Source organism: Botryllus schlosseri, chromosome 7 (assembly GCF_051294905.1).
Source record: "Botryllus schlosseri isolate E-star chromosome 7, Bs_hap1, whole genome shotgun sequence".
NCBI classification, from domain to species: domain Eukaryota; kingdom Metazoa; phylum Chordata; class Ascidiacea; order Stolidobranchia; family Styelidae; genus Botryllus; species Botryllus schlosseri.
Window position 1 is genome coordinate 28989622 of NC_137242.1, and position 22209 is coordinate 29011830.

Genomic DNA, 22209 nt, shown 5'->3' on the forward strand with positions numbered 1-22209 from the left:
TTAGAATTTACAATAGCAAAAACGAAAATGAAAGATAGGGAAGTTGGCGAGAAACCAACGAAACCTTTCTTTGATATGCTAAAGAAGAAAACAACCTTACAAATAATGAGCTGCGTAATGGATAATAACGAAAGGGAACTAAAAGACCCAAAGCAAATAAAGCAGAGGGTCGAACAGTTCTATGAAGAGCTATGGAGGGCCCAGCCTGATGTAGATGAAGAAGAGCAGAGGCTCTTCATAGAACAAATTAAAGACGTTAGGGTCAAAGAGGAAGACATGCCTTCACTCGAAGGACCCATAACGCAAGACGAGATCAAGGAAACGATAAAAAAGATGAGCAGTGACAAGACGCCCGGAAGCGACAGGCTGACAAAAACCTTTTATACCATCTACTGGGAGAGCATAAAGGGATACCTGGAAGAATTATACAACAATGCTGTATATGGGAGACACATGTGAAAGCTGGAATAAAGGGATAGTAACTCTAATATACAAAAAAGGGAGACTCGAAAAACCTAAAAAATTGGCGACCCATCACATTATTAAACCTAGACTACAAAATTTTACCAGCAATTATCTCCAACAGACTAAAAGGGGTAATGGAAAATCTGGTCATAAATACACAAAAATGTGGAGTAAAAAATAGACAAATTGCAGACGCTTTAAGAACCATAAAAGCAGCATTAGACCAAGCATTTAGAAAGATCACAAATCTCATAGTAGTCTCCATAGACCAAGAAAAAGCTTTTGATCGCGTGCATCATGATTACTTGCATAAAATTCTGCATTCCTATGGCATACCAGTGAGAATAAGAAAATGCATAAAAAACTATATGAAAATTCATATAGTCAAGTGCAAATAAACGGCACACTGACGAATGGTATAAACACAGGCAGGGGGCTCCGTCAGGGATGTCCCCTAAGCATGTGTTTATATGCAATGACAGCGGACCCGTTGGCCAGAAAAATCATGGCCAGCAAAGAAATAAAAGGTCTTGAAATAGGAAAAACGAAATTCGATTACAACAATATGCGGACGACCTGACCGCAATAGTAAGAAATGAAGAATCGGCAACAGAAGTATTTAAAAATTCAGAGCAATTCGCAAAAGCAACGGGACAAATCATAAATAAATCAAAAACCGAGATGATATGTACTAAACCTAACCTAATTAGATCTGAAGAATACAAACAATACATAGTGGAATCATCAAAAATACTCGGACAAACATTCGGCAGGAACCAGGCACGTATCCAGAGCGCGAAAAAGGGGGGGGGGTTTTGAGTGCAATAACCTATTATGACGTCATAATTACGATCACTCGTCTACACGCCAAGGCGAATATTTACGATATATTATAGTTCAATAATTAAAAGAGATTTGCGGTGAGTGGGAGATGTACGAATTCGATACAGACAATGCCTGAAATTTCGTGTTTTTACGTTATGATTGAACGAAATTCGTAAATGCTCACATTTAGTCATGAGCCGACTAACGCCGCCGGTCTCCAAGCGCCTAGTTCCGACCAGAGATGCACGATTTTGTTAGGTTTTGACTATATTATGCGCACAGCCGGTAGTATCGCAGCGGACGAACAAGCGCGGAATAGTGCGGTAGCATACACGAGGGCGATCGCGATCGCCACAGAGAGGTGTGGAGTGTACAGCTGCACACTAGGGTTGTCCAAAATTTGGAAAATCTGACAAATCCTCCGTTGTAATGTCTTATTCTATAGATTATTGATAAAAAACGACAATGGGCCTAAAAGAAGCTCACATGAAGGCCGTTTAGATTTCGTGCAAAGCGTTTGAAAGTAGCTGCCCAAGAATGGGCGTACCACCGACCATGGAACGGCGAGAAGACTAGTAATCACGAAACCACGGCTCTTGATTGGCTAATCGGCTATGCTTCAATGACCACGACAGCAGCAGCTTGCTGATTAGGCAATCAAGGAGTCTGCTACCGGCGGCGATTCTGAAAGCACATTGTATGTAGGTTGACGGATCATGATTTAGGATTGATTCAGGGTGTGTTGAGGTACGAAATACATGATGAACAAACAACAGCAGCTTCACAAAAACGTCTAAAGCATGACCGCTTTATTGTGAAGGAAACCGCCGTAGCCTATATGCCTTGTTTTTAACGAGGGAAAGCATAGGCGCTTATGCAAGTGCCGACGGATTCCTAGTTTCAGAAAGGATATATCATTATTGAATACAAAAATAAAGCTCACCAACGACACTATAATTCGTGTGATCTTATTGGGCTCAGGTTGTAGTACATAGTTGAAGTTTTGAATGCTTTAAGGATCGGCTGAATCAGCGGGTTATGCTTGGCACTTATCACATCAAATTATATTCACTTGCAAGTGTTGTCAAAGTCCTTAATGATAACGCAGAAAAGAGGTGTAAAAGTAAGCACATACTATGCTGGATATGATATGTCAATGATATGGCAAAGTCCTTAATAATCGTGCAGAAAAGGGGGTAAAGGTAAGCACAGAAAGTGCTGCATAGTGCATAGTATCCAGCATAGTTTATATATCACATCAAGCATAGTCTGTGCTTGCATTTACATCTCGTTTCTGCGGCATCATTAGGGACTTTGAAAACAGTTACAAGTGAATTCAATTTGCTGTAAACATCTGATAAGTGCCCACTGCCCAGCCTAACCGTCTGATTCAGCCGATCCCAAGAGCATTCAAAACTTCAACTATGTACTACAACCTGAGCCCAATAATATCACACAAATTATAGTGTCGTTGCTTAGCTTTATATTTTGCATTCAATCATGATATATCCTTTTTGAAACTAGGAATCCGTCGGCACTTGCATAAGCGCCTATGCGTTCCCTCGTTGAAAACAAGGCATATAGGCTACGGCGGTTTCCTTCACAATAAAGCGGTCATGCTTTAGACGTTATTGTGAAGCAGCTGTTGTTCGTTCATCATGTATTTCGTACCTCAACATACCCTGAATCAATCCTAAATCATTATCTGTCAACCTACATACAATGCGCTTTCAGAATCGCCGCCGGTAGCAGACTCCTTGATCACCTAATCAGCCAGCTGCTGCTGTCGTGGTCATTGAAGCATAGCCGATTAGCCAATCAAGAGCCGTGGTTTCGTGATTACCAGTCTTCTCGCCGTTCCATGGTCGGTGGCACGCCCATTCTTCGGCAGCTACTTTCAAACGCTTTGCACGAAATCTAAACGGCCTTCCTGTGAGTTTCTTTTAGGCCTAGTGTCGTTTTTCATCAATAATCTATAAAATAAGACATTACAACGGAGGATTTGTCAGATTTTCCAAATTTTGGACAACCCTACTGCACACGAATGTGTGCATTCGATGGCTTTACTAGCCGCACGGTTGAGCGTGTAGTACGCGCGAAGATAATTAGCCCTTAATTGCAGGCACGCAAGTCGCTCTATTAATACAGAGTACACACTGGGATAATAACTTGAGCGACAGAGGACCTTGTCAGCCGATATCACTACGTTAACTTTACTAATAGGCCTACTCAATTCCCCCGTTCAGCGGCAACATAGGCCTGTATTTGGACGACAGCAAGCCACCTAACAATCGAGAACGTGGATTGCTAGGCTTGTATTTTGAAATGTGAATGTCAATCGTAGGGCAATTCTCGCCGATAATCGCGAAGACAATGTGGATTTGAGAACAGCATTGTCGTACCGGTGCCGCCGTGTCTGCGTCTCGCTGATCAATCAACACGCCGTGCAATTCTTAATTAGGATTTCAAGGCGAGCAGGTGTAGCGAATTCGCGGGCGATGTTCATTGCCGACAACTTTGTCTTTGCAATTACGTATCGGCGGTATCGCGTCGGCCAATTAGATTAGATTTTCCTAAAATGCGTCTCTCGTTTTAGCAAGGCGAGAGAGAAATCGAGGGAAGAAAGTTGTGAACGTCAGCATCTGCCACAGCTGAAATGTAGCTGAACAAGCGCAGAATTCGTACGCAATTAGCGAAATATAACGACCTATTTTATCCTTTCGACTAATTCGGCGAATAATTCCAATATTTTGTAGGGGTTTTAGTCCCCTTAAATAACATTAAGACGCCATATTCGCCTTCTCATACGTAAAAATGAATATGTTGAACTAATAAATTAGCAAATATTAGAGGCTATATTTAACATGAATTTTTAGGATTTTGAAAAGGGGGGGGTTCCGACCCCCTAAAACCCCCCCTGGATACGCCACTGGCAGGAACTATATCCAAAAAACATGGGATAGAAGAATAGAGCAGGTAAAGAAAGTATTAACGACCTACCAGATGAGAAATCTCACCTGGTACGGAAAAGCAATCATAATAAATAGTCTGGCCGCCTCTAAGGTGGTACATAACGCCAGGATAATAAAAGTGCCAAAAGAGGTGGCGAACATACTTGAGAAGCTCCTTTTCAACTTTATCTGGGCGCCAGAAAAGATCGAGCCGATAAAGAGAAGGCACATGACGACGTCCACTGAGATTATGGGAGACCTGAAAATAACCTGTATAAAAAGTAAAATTGAAGCATGTAAATTAGAGAAATATAAGATACTGACTAGCATCGAGGAGCCAACAGAATTCTGGCACCACGAAGCAATCTATACATTAGGATCAAAACTCGGAAAATTAACGAAATGTTATATAACAACTCGTCCCCACACAGCCCAATCGTGTCGGACGAGTGGACGACTATAATAAAAAGAGCGGAAGAACTGAAATGGGAAAAGGAAAACTGGGTAGACGCAGCACATAAAGACTTGTGCATCGGCATTAAAAACTGAATGCCAAGCACATACCCAGAATGACCCAGCCCTATCGGAAAGACATAATGTGGAGAATGATCACCACCACAAATGGGGAAAGCAACCCCATAACAAATGCAGAAACGGTAGTAAACATAAGAACGTTGAATATATTCAATATTAACTCAACGAACACAACTATCACAGAATGCAAGTTCTGCGGTAAAAATGAAGACAGTATTGAAAATATTATGGTCAAGTGCAGGCTAACAAATAATATATTCAATGCCTTCAAAAGGCTAATAAAACAGAAAAACCTAGACAGCGAATGTATACTATACAATGAAAAACTAAGAAACAAAACGGATTGGACTATAGTAAGCATAATTAGGAAAGAAATGATCAAAAGAAAATTTGGACTAGACAAAATCAATGAGAAAGTGAAAAACTTTGATATGACAGTAGAAGTAATGGTCAACAAAATAATCAAGAAATTACTTAAAAGAATATCGATATTCGACAACGCAATAGAAGAACAGCTTTTTAAGAACGAATTGGTGTTCTTAGATGAAGAATACGGATGAGTTCAACATAGAATCGAACCGAAGATGTAAGTGGCGAAAGCTACGATGGATTACCGGTACTCAAAAATTTTTGTAGGAATTTGGCCATAAAAATGATATCATAGGATAGATAGTGATTAGCACAACAAGTAATACCCTTAAATTAGATTTTAGTGCAAAAGTGAAGGAAATAGAAGCAAATTCAGACCGAGAAATATTGATTGTTATAAAGAAAAGAAACCGATTGTTCCAGACACGCGGAACAATGCGATCCGGCCACTCTGATTGTACTCATTCAATGAGAACAATCGCGAGCGAAATGAAGTCTCGGGCCCAGTCAACTGTGACACACCATCGAGTTTTTATCGAATTTACTTACAAAAACAGAAATTAAATGAAGAAAGAAGAATAACCGAACGCAAAATATAAATTAGATACGGAGAATCAACAAAATACGGAAGAAAAATAACAACGACAACAGAAAAGAATAAGACCTGAAGGAAAACAAACAAGAATTAATTCGATCGACAAAAATTGAAACACCGAAGATGGGAGAAGGACGACGACGGACGGACGGATGAGATGACGAACACGTGAAGGATGATGATTGACGGGACGAAAAGAGGAACATGGACCGGAAAGATTGCAATTGTGTGAATGGTTTGGTATGTATGTGCGCGTGTATGAATATACTGTGTCTGTATTTTTCTGAATGGTGAAGTGTGAATGAAATATATATATATATATATATATAGAATCCACTTATTTGTATTGCAATTCTTTCCGGAATAAAATTGGGATCGCTGCGGCGACCGGAAAAAAAGCAGAATATAGAACAGTTAAAAAATGATAGGGGAGAATTACTAACATCGAAAGAAGAGATCACGAAAGAAGTTACGAACTTCTACGTGAATCTGTGGGGACATAAACCCGCAATCGATGAAACAAAACAAGCTAGCATTATAGAAGAAATAAAAGATATAAAAATAACTCTAGAACAAAAAGACATGATAAACCGGCCAATCCAAGAAGAAGAAATATTAGACGCAATAAAAAACTCACAGAACGGAAAGTCCCCCGGGCTTGACGGGCTAGGTGCAGAATTCTACAAGAAATTCTGGAACCTAATCAAACGAGAATTTGTAGAAGTGTTGACCAACGCTTTCTTGTTGAATCATCCATGTGATTCCTGGAGGCAAAGGGTTAGTAAAACTGGTATACAAGAAGGGCGATGCAAACGATGTACGTAACTATAGGCCTATAACACTCCTCAATACGGATTATAAAATTCTGTCAAAGATTATAAATCGAAGACTAACGAACGTACTCCCGGACATAATTGCGAACACACAAAAATGTAGCATAACAAACAGAAACATATACGACGCGTCATTGAATATAAAAGCTTCAATTGAGCATGCCATAGATAAAAACATACCGCTTTCCGTCGTAAGCATTGATCAAGAAAAGGCATTAAAACCAATTAAATCTCTAAATCTAGGTCATTTAAATCCCTAAATCTAGGTCATAACATAGAAAGTTACATCAAAAAAACATACGCGAACGCAGAGAGCCACATTGTTATCAATGGAGAAACCCTTTTAAAAATCAACATCCAAAGAGGAATCAGGCAAGGGTGTCCTATGAGCATGTCTCTATATGCCATAGCTTCCGACCCATTAGCTAGAAGGATACAGAATGATGAAAATATAAGAGGAATAAAGATAGGGAAATGTGAGATCAAAATACAGCAATACGCGGACGACCTAATGGCCCTTGTGAAAGACGAGAGATCTATACAGAAAGTACCAAGTCACTTTGAAGACTATGAACTTGCCACAGGGCAAAAAATAAATAAGGCGAAAACACAAATTTTACAAACAACGAAAAAAGCCGGAAATCAAACGATCTGCCCGGAACTAAAATCATACACCAAAGAGCAGATAAAGGTTCTTTGGCATCTACTGGGCAGGAATAACAGAAAAGACATGTGGCAAAAAGTTGTAAGTAAAATTGGAAATGTGTTAAACCTGTGCAAGTGCAGAAAATTGTCCTGGATAGGGAAAATCACTATTTTGAACAGCTTAGCGTCTTCCAAGATAATACATATAGCAAAGGTCTATACACCAGAACTGAAATATGTAAAACAATTGGAGAAGCTCTTTTTTAGTTTTTTGTACCATCCAGAGAAAATTGAAACTATTGCCAGGAAATCGTTGATAAACGAGAAAAGAAACGGAGGGATAGGCATGCCCTATCCGAAAACAAAGATAATAGCATGTAACTTGATAAAATTAAAAGATTCAGCCACAATCGATACGACGACTGAATTCTGGCACGTATTGGCTAGATACCAATTAGGTTATAAAATAAAAATAATTAATAGTCGATTATACTCAGACGAAGTACTGCACAAAGACAACCCAAACGAGGATTGGACTAGAATACTCGCAGAAAACAAAAGTCTTAGTTGGAATGAACAAGATTGGCAAGAAACAAATTTCAAACAACTGTACCTAGACCTAACAAAGTTACACGCGAGAGCCGACATATCCAGCCCGTCAATAAACTGGTATAAAATAAATTCGATTAAAGGAAATTATGAAGACAGATTGACAAATAAAGAAAAGGTAATCAACTATAGAATCGCTTAAGACGGATTCCTTTTTGGTAATATAAAATTCAGACAAAGCTTGCTGAAGATATCTCATGGCAAATATGAATTTTATAAATGTAAATTTTGCAAGAAAGAAGAAGACACTATATTACATGTTTACAAGATGCAAGTCGACAATAAGAATACTAAATGGAATAAAAAATATTTTGGGACTAGATACGATAAGACGAGATAAAATCCTATACAATAAATGCAATGATGACGGTCTACTTCTAACGCTAATGTCAATATACAAGAAGAAGATTTTGAGATCCAAACAAAATTTCGATATCAAGAATGAAGTCTTAAAATGTGAAGATAGATGGGTGAAAGATACAATAAAAGCATCGTAGTTTACAACAGCATAGTGGGAAATAAGGCTGAGAGAAACAACAAACCGATAGCGGTTTGTTTAGCGCATGGTAGCAAGCAATAGACTACGCCGGAATTCTTCACCGGCGTAGTAAACGAGACTACAAAGGCCACATACTCAACAGACAGAGAACCCGGCAATACATACCGGTCTCCCAGGCTAAACAAGCCTAGGCCTTGCACGATGGCATATGCCAACGTACTACGAAGCAACGCAAATGCAAGAATAACGTATGGCCTTCGGCCAAGATCAAAGATCAGTCGACATACTGGTCCCAAATGAACTAACAGGAAGCGAGCTCATAGATACTATTAAACAACATCCAAGGCTATCGCAACACATGGAAGATATATATTCGATCTTCCGAATAGGCAGAAATACATGTAACCTCACATTCGAGGCAGACTCGCCAATCGACAGACTAAAGAAAACATTTATCCGTGAAACAGAAGACGAAATAAACACCAGCAAAGGGAAAATATACATAACAGAAACGAGACAACCGACAATTAAAATAAACATCAGGGCAGTCCCAAGTGAAGTGGATTAGGCTGAAGTTCGCCAAAAACTTCAAACATACAACTGCGGTAAAATAAAAGAGATAGACATGATCTTCCACAAGGGAACAAGGTTACACAATGGATACCGCCAGGTATCCATGGTATCCATAGAAAACTATGTACCAGGAAGAATACCAGCTTACATATACCTTGGGCGTGCACCCTGTAAGGTATACCTTCCCTCAGAGGAATTGACAAACCAGAAGTGCAACCGATGCCTTCTTACAGGCCACGGTGCAAAACAATGCCCGAACGAAACGGCATGTCTCTTATGCGGCGAATACGGTCACAAAAAAGATCTGTGCACAAAAAACATAAACGCGCTACGGGAGTTCCCACCTCTGCCCGTAAACGAAAATACGGAGAATATCACGAGCCCAGAACAACTTAAGGCTGAAGACGGACCGCCCGACACGCAGTTAACTCATACTTCAAACCCCTCCCCACATCAAGAAGAGCAGTGGCGGCTCGTCCTATAGGGCAACTGGGGCATTTCCCCGCCTAAAATTCTGTTCAATAACAATTCTTTGCCATTTATAGACGCACAACAATCTATATGTACCGAAATCCCAGCGAAAATCGTATACTTCTTGTCCTTCCGCTTGTAAATGCCCATGTATAGCGAAGTCTCTGCGAAAATCGAATTCTCTTCGTTTTTTCGCTTTGCGAATGCCTAGCCGGGGCATGCCCCGGTAGCGCTCATAACAAGCTTTCACTGCCTATTCTCTCAAAGCCGCGCACAATAAAGAAACAGTGATTTACTCTCTCCTATTCATAAAATTACCGAGCAGGTAGGGCAACATAGCATGGTTGCCCCTAAGGTGTGATGTAACAATCGTATCTATATCTGAACTCGGTTACCGTCATGTGCGTTTAGTCGACCTTTGCTGGTATAGGTCGATTTTGATGGTGTTTCACACCATGATAATTCTTGAAACTTGGTATGTCATGTCGTGATGGCAGTATTTAACATTGTCCTAAGTTTCAGGGTTTCTACTCAAAGTTTAGGGTAGTAATTCCGTTTCCAAAGTTGAGTGTGTGCTGATCCGTCATGTATCGCAAACAGATTTTACTCAAAAGCCGGTATTGGTATCCATTGATTTTGACGATGTTCCATACCGAGATCTGTCATGACATTTGGTACGGTAAGTCTTAATGTTAGTATCCAACGCTGTACCAAGTTTCAAGTTTGACACTGAACTAGGTTAGTGGTAATTTCGTTTCCTAAGTCGAGTGAGAGCTGACTCGTCATTTATCGCAAATCATATTTTACGCAAAGCCGGTATTGGTTTCCATTGATTTTAACGATGCTCCTTACCTAGATCCGTCATGAGCTTTTACATGGTATGTCTTGATTTTAGTATCGAACGCTGTACCAAGTCTCAAGGTTGTCACTCAATGATTAGGGCAGCAATTTCGTTATCAAGGTCGAGATTTGCGCTGATCTGACACTTAGCCTACCTAACGCATTGCGGATTTCACGCAAAAGCCGGTGTATCTGTGTTAACGCTAACTGTGTTCCATACTGAGATAGGAGATGAGATGATGATATCATGAAACAGTTTACTAACATCCTCGGTTTGCATTCAAATATTTAGTTTTCTTTTATATTCTCCAATGTCAATTTCACCGTGAAATTGTGGCCTTCATGCCATTTGCTCACAATTAAAACCCCTGACAAGCGCGATAGCTGTTTCGTTTTCGATGGCGGCTAACAGCAGCTGATCGCTTGAACAGCCTATTCCTCAGTAAATTTTAGGCAAAATTCGGTGTTGGTCTGTTCGTAATAATTTTGACAGTGTGCCATACCGAAAACGGGCATGATGAGGCTGCTTCTCGGTGATTTCATGTAACAGTGTACCTAGTTTTCGGCTTTCATCCACGTATTTATTTGGTAATATATTTTCCGAAGGCGATTTTGCAGCAGACATATAGACACTATAGACCGTAAGCCGTATGTGTCGTGTGACAGTCTCCAGCCTCAAGGCCAAAATCTCCCAAGCTCTACCGGGACCGAATTTCCGAGGCTGCTATCCGTAGTTCTTCAGAATGTTTTGGATTCAATATGACATGTCCAATCTATGAGATAACAATTGCGTATGTGTCCGAACTCGATGACCTTTCCAGTTGAATAGTCATTTCCATTTCTGCAGATAATTAGTCACTAAGTCAGGTAAAGTGCGAACATGAACCGTGTCGAATCTTTGTTCCGTACGCCGTTTACGCAGTTACCACACTTCAAGTCACAGCTCACCGGCGGACCTCTCGCGGCACATACGTTAAAATCACTGTTGTCGGGAAGTTCGTGTTACCGTACCACCAAGTCACTTGTTTACGTTGGAAAACGCCATTTTGACGTCATGTTGATAAAAAGTCGTTTGCAGCCCTTGCCCCACCACCCCATATTGCCACGAGCCGCCACTGAAGAAGAGGCAGAGGGGGAAGAAAGTAATGAAGAAAATGAAATAGAACAAGAAAAAGAGGACCTCTTTGAAACCGTCCTAAACGAGGCGGACACACAAGAAAGCAGCGTCTTAGACCAAACAATAAGACCAGGTCAACAGGAAGAAATAAACAGCGAAAATAGTGCAAAATCAGACGAAGAAAGCCTGAAAATCGTCACCAGCGATGACGACACACAACAGAGCACTAACAAAACGGGCAATCTCAAAACAACCCGGACAAGCCGGGAAAAATCAAACGGCGCACTTGAGAAGGAAATTCGAAAGCCGTAACTTTACGGCAACCGAATTTTTCAGTGCACCATCACCGAATAAAAGAAATATAGAACAGCGTAGTCCGCGGGAAGAAAATAAAGACACGAAAGCCAGGAAAAAACTTGGCTACGAGAAATAGAATAACATGAACAGAAACTAATACTCCCCCACCCAAAAAGAAAATGGATATGGACATAATATCAGTCAACGTCAACGGCATGAATGTCCATTGGCAAAAAATAAAAAAATCTTCTTAGAACCGACAAAAAATGGAAAATAGCCTGTATACAGGAAAAACATAAAATGAATTTTGACAAAATAAAAAAGTGGGCCGAAACAAACGGCATCACGTATTACTCAAACCATATTGAGGAAAACACAAACTGGGTAGACGCTGAAGAAAACAAAAAACTGTACTTCAAGGGAACCGGAATATTCATAAAAAACGGAATGCATGAAGATTACAAGATAGTGAACACCATAGTAAAAGAACACAGAATTCAGTACATTAAATTAACAGATAAAAAAACAGATCAGGCCACAAAGATCTGGAATATATACGCACCAGCAGACGTCGGGAGAATACAAACAGAAACATATAAAATACTAACGGAGAACCTCAGCATCGAACCACACACAACAATCGTATGCGGTGACTTTAATATCGTCACCGAAGCAATAGACGTAAAAGACGCAACAAACTTTAAGCTAACACCAGCTGCAAAAATATGGCGAAACTTCATACGGATATACAAATACCGCGACGTGTGGCGATGGCACAATACATGGAAAAAAACTGTATACAGTCATAAAGACCAGGCAGTCAAGAAGAGTCGACCGAATATATGTCTCCAACGACCTGCTACACAGCAGCAGAACCCAGTATAAGCTGAACACTATAGCAGATCACACATTCTATCAGAGAATAACAATAAAACAAACAGAACAGGCCAGGTGGGGGAAAAACTATTGGAAAAATGACACGAGGCTGTACGAAGACAAAGAACTCGAAACGTTAATACAGAAAATACATCACAAATGTAACAAAAGAAAATCCCACTACGAATTTATATACGAGTGGTGGACCTCTTTAAAAACCAAGCCAAGAGGCAAATAATCAAATACGCAATAACAAAGAGAAAAACTGAAGTCAGCAAAATAACCGAACTAAGAAACTTCATAGCGAGAAAACAAGATGAGCACGACGGCGACAATACATACGCCGAAGTTAAAAAGCTGAAGGAGATAGAGGAGAAAGAAATCCAAAGAAATCCAATACCAATGAGGAGAAAGAAATCCAATACCAATGCAAGCTCCACAAGCTAAAAGACCTGGAGCAAGGCGAACAGCCAACAAAATACTTCTTTCGGAAACTAAAACAACGAAAACTTTCGGAAACTAAAACAACGAAAAACAAACAAATCACTAGCCGAGATAGAGAACCGAGGAGAGAAGAAACTAACATCCAAAGAAGAGATATTAGGAGAAGTAGAGCAATTCTACGAAAATCTGTGGAAGAAATCAACACATGAGAACCGTGCCCTACAAGATAAGTACATAGAGACTATAAAGCACCTAAGGATATCGGACGAAGATGAGAGGCAACTAGAAACTGAAATAACCCAATTAGAAATCAAACACACACTACAAGGAATGGAAAACGACAAAACAACGGGCCAAGATGGCCTCTCCAAAGAATTTTATACAAGGTATTGGAACATAATCAAAAAAGACATACAGGAACTCCACAACAACGCATACCTCTTCGGAGGATTATGTGAAACGTGGAAAGAAGGTGCTACCACGATACTCTATAAAAAGGGAGACCCAAACCTTTTAAAAAACTGGCGCCCAATAACTCTCCTTAACACGGACTATAAACTCCTAACCGGAATCTTATCGAATAGACTCAAACAGGTACTACATAAATTGATCCTACCGACGCAGAAATGCGCAGTAGCAAATAGAAAAATTAGCGACGTGCTGAAAAACATACAGTCAGTGAAAGAGAGGAGGAAAGAAGTGCTGATAATAAACTGAGACCAGCAAAAGGCGTTCGACCAGCAAAAGGCGTTCGATTTAGTGAACCAGACTTATCTATGAGAAACTTTGAAGGTAAAAAGCAAAACGGAAGCAAACCCTGATGGGTGCTTTTGAGTCCTACGACTCTTGAGTGCCCTATCACGGGCGCTTGTGGCAACAGTGCCTTGGTGTAATGCCAAGTCGCTGTCACAAGCGTGACGGGGGGAGGTTTACTGCGGTTCCTCCCGGTTACCCCTAAAAAAAAAGAAACAGTGCACTTCTCTATTCCAATTTCTACTTCAGGATAAGATTTCGATAGACAGTACGGCCCTTGGACAACGGGGGAACCGGCTGTCGAGGCCCTAAGTCTTCATAGCTGCAGCTACCCGGCTTGCCGGTACCGTGTCGAAGACTTGGGAAATGAAGCCCCATCTTCCACTTGCTGTTGCGTCTCTGCAACCGCGCCATGAACAGATGTTATATATAAAACAAACAACAAACAAGAAAAGAACAAATACGAAGAACATTTACTTTATAACTTAAAAAACCTTACTTAAAACACGTAGAACAAGTAATTTAATTTAAATCAAAAACCTTGGTCTAGAACAGTGGTTCCCAAACGGTAGGAAATTCCCCACTGGTGGGGAATTCAATGGTTTCTGGTGGGGAATAGACGAATTTGTTCAAAATTATATACAGGACAGTCTACATATTCACGGAGACACATGCGCAATTACCGATACCAGTTAGCTGCTCTGGAATGTATGTATCGAAAATTATATTGCGTGTTGTTCACAAAACCTCATTTTTAACTCTCGGTGGCCAATGATGGCGTCACAAACGCATCCAGCACGACTAGTTTGATCTGAAATAACGCTTTCGCGAAATTTTGAGCGTTATACTGGTATCGGTTCACAATACGTTTTACGTTGCAGTTATAGGCGATTGTCTTGCGTAATGGTGTTGTTGTGGGTCTTGTGTAGTAAAACCAGCAAATAGCTGCTCTGTGATGACAAAAGTGCTGGGTAGTGGGGAACAGGACCGTAACTGCCGCTACAATACGTAGAATTTGTATAAATGGAAACTTCGGCGTCGGTCCTTACTGCGCCACGACACACCAAGGCATATGAAGTTATCGGCCGTGCAAGATGCAACTCTGAGAAGTGTGCCAGAACGATCAGCAGCTAGAAGACCTTGGCCGAGACGAAATGCCCTCGTGGTGACCCAAAACTTTGATATACAATATTAGCGAAATGGCTGGCGCCGAATGTTCCTGTCCTGGCGATCTGAACCCCACAGGACAAATGCCATCCCGCAGGGAAAAATTATTTGCCAGTAAAGCAATACCAATTTGAAAACGTGTGTGCCTTTTACTTTTGCGCTTTCCACATTTTTTGACATATCAGATATATAGGAAGTCACGAAATAGCATAATTTAACGAAGTCAATATACCAACGGGTCCGCCCGAAGATATTCAATTCTTATTTAGGAGTCCTACTTTTCCAACACACCTCACTCAGCTCTACCGGTAAATCTGATTACGTGAGCAGAGAGGGGATAAAAAATTGACAGCAAAATATATGCAATTCCCGATCATATTGACCGATTCAAACACAGATTATATAAATTTTTTCGCGCCTGGCGCGTTTAGTCGAAATAAGGCTACGCACTAAACAGTAGACCAAAGGCAGTTATAAGTTGCAGGGAAAACGCGTACAGGCTTAGCGTGTCTGAGGGGGTGCTGGGGGCCCAAGACCGACGTTTTTTATGTTGGGCTGACAAAGTGCTGTTACGGTCCTGGTGGGGAATGGAGGCTCGTAATAAATCTGAAGTGGGGAATGAAGACAAAAAGGTTGGGAACCACTGGTCTAGAAAAACTAAAAAAAGAAGAACTTCAAAACCCCCAGACCGGAGCAGGCACCTATACCAGACGTAGAGAGGGCCTGCGATGGTCTGGGTTTCCGGAGAGCCGCATAAAAAATGAGCAACGTTTCTATAGACAGCCCAACACTTTCATGGGGTTACCAGAAAATTTTCAAATTTATTATTATTTATTTTTATATATAATAAATAGAAACTTCCTTTTTCTGTAGCAAAGCGGTTACTGGCTGGAATTGAACCAAATTTGGTGTGTAGGCTTAAATTAGGTAACCTAACAATTTTATCAAGTAGCCAGTACGATTTGAGAAAAAAAGTCATTTTTTGCACAGGCAAGAATTCCAATTTGCAGGTACACACCAACGCACCCTCCAATTTCGCGCTTCGATTACCAAGACTATCACGAAGCTAGCTAGCTCATGAATGGCTTTGTAAACGAATATGGGCGCACATAATTTAGATTTCGGAGAAGCAGAACAGAACTTCTATATAGGCGTCTGGTCAGGAGAGGATATCTATGATGGTGATTCTCAGCACACGCTAGGCGCGCCGCCAGAAGTTAGGGGGATTTGGATTCTTTTTCAAATTTACCAATATAGCATCAATTTCATTTCCGGTCCAGTACAAGTGTAAATGGCGATCATATCTCTTCGTATGGACGATTTTATGCGTATGATGAGCTTGCTTACCAACGGATGCGGGAGTGCTGTCAATTAGCGAGTCCCTGATCTCTGGTGAACAATTAAATACACGTGCGGATTACGCAGTCTCAGCGACAGTTTTCGCAATTCAAATTGTCCGAACTTCAGTGCACCAATTTCAAACCTTTGTCGTCTTTTAGAACTCGAGCCATCATACACATCTTCTGATCGTTGCGTTCAAGTATGAGCGGGAATCAATTACGCGCGTTAAAGTCTGTTTGCAGCGGTCGATGTTATTCAGTTTCGGGATATCGCTTTTTAATCAATATCACATAAAACAATCACTAACTAGCGTACACTCGACCGCATCGTCTCCAAACCCGCAAGAGATACGAGCCAAAGAATGCTAGGCCCGAGACGCGATAGTTAGGCCAGTAATGATATCTTTCACACCAGGCCTATTGCACATGCTATTGTGTAGGCCAGCGATGATATCGTGCAAACCAGGCCGAAGCCGCCAATGCAGATGCGATTCAAAGGAAAAAGCAACACGGTCGCGGACGCACTTTCGAGACCAACGATCGCTATTACCGGCCAACAGCCGACTCCTAAATCTAAACCTCGAAAACTTAGCTACTAAAGCACAAGAAACCGATGAGGTACGGGCTTATCGCACTGCGGTTACAAACCTACAACTCAGAGACATCCCTATCGGAAACTCAGCAGTCACGCTGCTATGCGATATCTCGTGGGGACAACCTCCTCCTGTGGTCCCCAAACCTTGGAGAAGGACAGTTTTTGAAACAATCCACGGTTTGTCACACCCGTCCATTCGCATTACGAAAAAACTCGTGAGCTCGAAATTCGTTTGGCACGGTATTCAGAAACAAGTGGGGTTGTGGGCCATGCAATGCCTGCCGTGCCAGCGTTCAAAAATGCATCAGCATGTCACTTCGCCGGTTCAATCACTCCGCCAGTTCAAGATTACCCAACACCCGCAGCGCGCTTCAGCCATATCAACATTGATCTGGTGAGTCAGTTGCCTCAATGCCAAGTCAAAAACTACTTGCTCACAATAGGCGACCGATACACGCGTCGGCCGGAAGCGATCTCAATTAAAAACTCCACAACTATCACGTGCGCCAAGGCGTTGATATTTAATTGGATTTCTAGGTTTAGTGTTTCTTACCATCTGTCTTCCGATCGTGGGCCACAATTTACATCGGAATTTTGGTCAGCAAGCAACCAACTTTTGGGTATCGAACTTCACCGCAGTATACATCGTTCTATCCACAAGCAAATGGCGTAGTGGAACGGTTTCACCGACATCTGAAGAGTGCGTTAATGGCTCGATTGGCAGATGCAAACTGGGTGGACCACCTTCCGTGGATTTTGCTCCGGATCCGAACCGCTCCTTAGGAAGATCTAAAGACTACATCGGCCGAGCTGGTTTACAGGACTACACTCAACGTACATGGCCAGTTTATCTCCCAGTACATGGCCAGTTTATCTCCCCGCAAGCCACACAAAAAGCAGAAAAGTATATGCCGTCGCTGCGAGAAACGCTTCGCAAGTTACTGCCTACGTCAATGTCCAGGCACGGCAATGCACGAGCATTAATTGCAAATTGTTTGACAGATTGCAATTACGTGTTCGTGCGGCGAGATACACACAGACCTCCACTGACGAAACCATACGACGGCCCCTTCAAGGTCCTCGCAAGAACATTCAAGACATTCAAGCTGCAAGTTGGGGGAAGGGAAGAAACGAAATCAGTCGACCTTTTGAAACCGGCGCACGTGGACCTCTCCATGCCAGTTCCGTTAGCTCAACCAAACCCACGAAGAATACACGACGTCACACTCAGCCTCCACAACGCTACCAGGCCTGAACTGCCCGCTTATGGAGGGGGCTCTGCGGCCACACCATGCGGTAACACCACTATGGTCATCGAAGCGTACAGAGTGTGCTTTCTCGTATTTCATGTCGCTTCATATATAAAGCCGTTTGGTCAGTTCGCCCAAGTGCTCCATACAATAAAGCTGTTACCCGCTTAAACCCTACAATTATATTCAATTCGGTGACGAAGAATTGGACGATCCATTTTGATTGAAAAGTAGTCGGCGGTTTTCTGAGTTTTTCATCATGCTCTGGCATGCATGATTGCTATTTATTGTATGTTCATTTACTTCGTTTCCATGCTCGGCCGACGGTCGGCCGAAAGGCCATGACGCATGCGTTGTACATGTCGGCCGTGTTTCCATGACCAGGCGTAATCCGACCGTGACTTGGCCGAACTAGGTGGGCGAAGCGATCGCAACGACGTTTTTGGCTTACTTCGTGTAATAATTTCATAATAATCACAAGATTGCGATAAAATGACTCGGTAGGAATGAGCCGAGATGACTTGTAACGGCCATTCAGTCAAACAACACTCTTTGACCTTGAACACGTAGGCCTAAATCCATCCATCATGTAAAATGGTCATGATGAAGCAATTGCTTAAAACCAACAGAAGATAAAATAAAATGGAAAAAATGAAAATTGGTGGCATATATCTTAGTATGTGGGGGATATAGATATGGGATATCGTGGTCCAATAATTTCGAGCGCAGAATGGTAACTTATCCAGTAGTCTACCGGTACTACTGTTTCGTCGTCATGATTCAGACATGAACTTCCAGTGTCATGTTGATGATTTGCTTACAAGGGGAATGTGAATAAGTTCAGCTAGTTTGTGGTCAAACGGTATAGTACCCATGCACCAGAACACAAACCCTCGAATTGTGGCAGCTGCGTATGTGATCAGATCACGAAGATTTCGGTAGCCTACGGGTAATTCGTAGCAGTACCGGTACTACTAAATTCCATTGCAATCATAATTAAATTCCGGGTTTTTCAAAGCGTCCAAGATCCTTCCGGAGTGCAGCCATAGGTAATTTGATACGAAAAGTGTATTGTAAGTAGCGAATACCAATTGGCTAATCCAAGACACAGCGCAAGCATGGCCGAAGGCTAAGCCGAAGCATTCACTCGATGGCCGACGAGTCGGCCGACGTGGGTGTGCAATCTGTGCATGCGCAACAAAATTCTCTCGTTCGTCGGCCGAATCTCTCGAAAATGGGCCCATCGGCCGTGCATGGAAACGCAGTAAATGTGAAGTTTGCAACCGCGTCATCTAACACCCTGAACTTTTGTCGCAGCCTTTCTCGCCGAAATTCCAGACGTCAAACACACTGTTTGCATACTGTTTGTTGATACTCGACTAACTGTCTGATATTTGTAGCAGTATGGTGATTGCCCTATCTACTGTCAGAGTAGTAATAACACGTCCCGTAACGCTCCAATTTCGTTACATGGCACATTTCTTCGTTATTCGATTAGTTCTAATTTGTTACCAGCAGTTTCATTAGCTTCGCAATTCGCAATTTATTTGTGATGGAATAAGACCAGTGATTCAAATGGGTTGTGGCACGAAATTCGGCCACCTGGTAATTTATTAATTTTAGTTGCGTTAAATCGTGTTCGAAACCAGCTGACATGTGCAAAGTTGAATATTGTTGGCACTACTGTGTTAGGTGAGAGGATGGCACCATATTATCAAACTCGGATAACTAGATTAATTCTAGTCTGATTAACGTAAATTCGGGCAAAATGCCAGTAATTTAATTTTACTCTATTTAGCGACATCCTTCTTCGCTCTAATTCCATTTCGAATTTGATTTGTGAAATATTTCTGCTTCAAATAATTATAATCTTATCTGTGAAATTACAATTTTAATCTAATATGGACTAATTTTTTAGATGTAATTATAATCTAATTGGGAAAAGCTGAAAAATCTGAAGTTATCCAAGTCTGGTTATTACGTCATTAACCCTACTCCCACGGTCGGCCGCCAGGCCAAATTCCAAATATTCAACTTGAATGTTTCTTATGTACTGTCTTGTGTCTGTTTCGTTGCATTATTTTTGTTAATATACACGTCGTGTTTAAATCTACATACTGACGACTAATATTCTGGCTATTAAGGTGGTAAAAGATCAGTCTTTTCTTTGTCCGACTCCGTTCATGTAATACAAGTCAGGTAGGACACTTTAGAAGGCAGGAGACTTGAGAAACACCTAGTTGACGAAATAGCAAAACGGTTTCACGATTCCAAGCTAGGGGGATTCAGAACCTACCCTAGACTTCAAAAATACCAAGGATATTTTACAGTGTTCATCTCGAAACACCACACACCACACACAGCATAATAACATTTCTAGGACGTTTCAAATTAGCTCTACCGCCCAAATTGAATCCTAGAATGGTATTGATAGACGGTGCACTTGCATTGTGGAATGCAATGCTGCCCGTCTATTGTGGTGAAACTAGATTAAAATATTACGAGCGGGTCTGTCGGATCGTAACGGGCGCGGCTCATGAAGGTGACATGGATCTTACTTTTGTCCTCAATTATATGAGTCATTGCATGAAAGCAGCATCGCTTATGTGTAAAAGCATTTCATCAGTAAGTACTGAAAGAAAGTCATGTACTGGATAAGTCTATTGTTTTTGTCCAGTACAATTGAAGAATTGGATTCCATCATTTGGGATTTGTGTGGCAGTGGCATCCTTCTTCCGCGCCAGAAATCCGAAGGTGTTTTGTTGTATTACAGGAGTCTGATCGAACACCGAACACCAAAGCACAAGCACAAATCGAGTGTCTTCCTCCAACTAGTGGAACGAGGAATTCGATCCACACGCTAACAATGAAGATTTTGTTCCAATGTGAGTTCGCTAGACCGGAAGCAGGAGTTGGAGTTGCCATGTTTGGCAAGATATGAAAAACTTATCGGGGAATTTAAAAACAACAAGCAATATAAAGAAGGAAACGACGCGGACCAGTGGATAGAAATAATAAATAATGATAAAAATACATAGGCCTACTTGAACGAAATTGTATCAAGTTATAATTGACCGGATTTGTCACTGCTATGGACCAGATTTTTCACTGCTATGGATTGTTTATAGTCAGAGAAACTAGCCATTGCGAGGAGACCGCATTTACGTCCACCGCGTCAACAAAATACAATGGAAATGTTTCATTGCAGGAATCAGGTAACTATAAATCGATATAGCCAATCATTTACCCTTATACTACGTCATTTCATTTTAAGCGACTAAAATACGGAGAATGGGCCAGCAGTCAAGTTCGCGGGTATTATGATAGAGTAGATTTGTGTAGTTCTCTACAGTCTGAATAATTGTTTAATTTTTCTGTTCCATATATATACGGCAGGACGGAGTATGGACCGGAGCCGGAGTATTTGGTTCTGTTAAGGCCGCGCCAGCGTGAGTATTAACTGCTTTTTCAGATTCGAAGACTCGTCGACTGAGCCGCTTCGGCTATTGTAGCTTAGATTTACCGTAAAGATTAGATTTAACGTATTGTACCTGTGCCGTAACCAGGTAAGAACTAGTGCCGTAACCAGGTTAGAACCTCCAAGGCTAAATTGTGACTGCTGCTCTGCCGTATCTTCGCCGGCAGACAGCAGTCACTTGGGCTACCTCTACTTTACCTCCTTCTACTCTCTTTGCCGTCGACGATCTTCGAGTCTCCTTTAGACTCAACTCTCTCCAAGTCTTGACTTTCTCTCTCGAGTCAAGTGTTGTCGAGCTCTCCCTCTCCGAGACTTCGCTCTCTCTCTCTCGAGTCTAGTCTTGGTGAGTCTACCTTCGCTCTCGCGCCTCTCCCTTGAGACGTCGAGAGACTGCTTTCTTGAACTCGAGTGAGGTTTCTTGAACTCGAGTGAACTCGCCTGACGTCAGCCGTCGGACGAGTATCGTTCGATTCACAGTGCCGTCTGAGCGCGCAGACTACGCCTATCGAGACACGGAGACAGTAGTATCGATTTCTCGAGCGTCTGGAAACGCCTTGCTTTGCGCTCTATAGCAAAGCAAAAATAGTATGCAAACGCTCTAACAGGACGCGATAACCAGCGAATAACCTACGGCAACAGGCCACGATCACTGGATATAACGACACCACCAAACAGCGAAACAA

General features: G+C 41.7%; 1 protein-coding gene and 1 long non-coding RNA gene across 4 annotated transcripts in view; one reads left to right on the plus strand and one right to left on the minus strand.

The window, feature by feature from the left end:
- The window catches only part of LOC145443195 (uncharacterized), a 351124-nt gene that overhangs the window by 35138 nt on the left and 293777 nt on the right, over positions 1-22209 (plus strand). The window lies entirely within an intron of this gene.
- Positions 1391-4580, minus strand: LOC145443206 (uncharacterized). The gene is made up of 2 exons (XR_013916337.1): positions 3331-4580; positions 1391-1673 (listed from the first exon to the last, which is right to left on the minus strand). It is a non-coding gene; the product is annotated as an uncharacterized LOC145443206 (long non-coding RNA).